The sequence below is a fragment of the Plasmopara halstedii genome (genome assembly GCF_900000015.1).
Source record: "Plasmopara halstedii genome assembly, contig: Scaffold_444, whole genome shotgun sequence".
NCBI lineage: Eukaryota > Oomycota > Peronosporomycetes > Peronosporales > Peronosporaceae > Plasmopara > Plasmopara halstedii.
The window spans coordinates 333,644-334,536 of record NW_020187364.1 but is presented as its reverse complement, the minus strand read 5'-3'; positions in this window follow the sequence as shown (position 1 = coordinate 334,536).

The window sequence follows — 893 nt, the reverse complement described above, 5'->3', positions numbered from 1 at the left end:
GAACTTGACAAGTGCATACTTCATCGCAAGTAGCTCCTTGTCATGAACTGGGTAGTTCCCTCTGCAGCTTTGAGCTCTCGAGATTCGAATACGATCACCCGATTTCGTCCCTCGGCGTCTGCTTGCAGCAGTGCACAGCCGATGTCGAAGTCCGAAGCGTCACAGACGACGATGAGAGGACGATCAGGGCCTGGCAGCGCCAGTATTGGTGCATGCAGGAGGCGGTCTTTGACCCCGTCAAAAGCCTCCTGATGCTCGGTCTTCCAACACCATTCCGCATCCTTTTTAAGGATATTGGATAATGACCGGGCCATTCTGCGTAATTTACGCTGTACTTGCGCAAGTAGTTGGCGAGACCAAGTCACTTACGCAAGTCCTTCTGGTTTTTTGGAACCGGCCAGTCTACAATGCCCTTGACCTTAGCGGGATCCGCTCGAAGGCCACGCTTCCCAATGAAGCACCCTAAATGGACGATGTGGTTATCCTCATCCGTCCTCCCATGCTCCGTACTGCTGTGAACGAGAACGTCGTCAAAATATGTCTGTGCATACGCCCTGTGGGGTCTGAACAGCTGCGTCACAAGACGATTAAATGTTGCTGGTGCATTTGACAGCTCTTGGGGTATCACCAGCCACTCCCAGAGTATGCCGCTCAGAGTGCTTACCGCTGTCAGCGGAACGTCACTCCCTCTCATGAGCAATTGGCACTATCCATCTACCAAGTCGAGTGCACTGTACTTCGTACATCCCACCATGTGTTGTTCTGAAGAGCATCCTTTCAAAGAAGCGGCGTCTGTGCCGGAATGGTGGCGGCGTTGAGCTTATTGTAAGTGTGAACGATACGCCACTTGCCGTCTGGCTTCCGAACACAAAATGTGGGTGTCGAATGGGGAA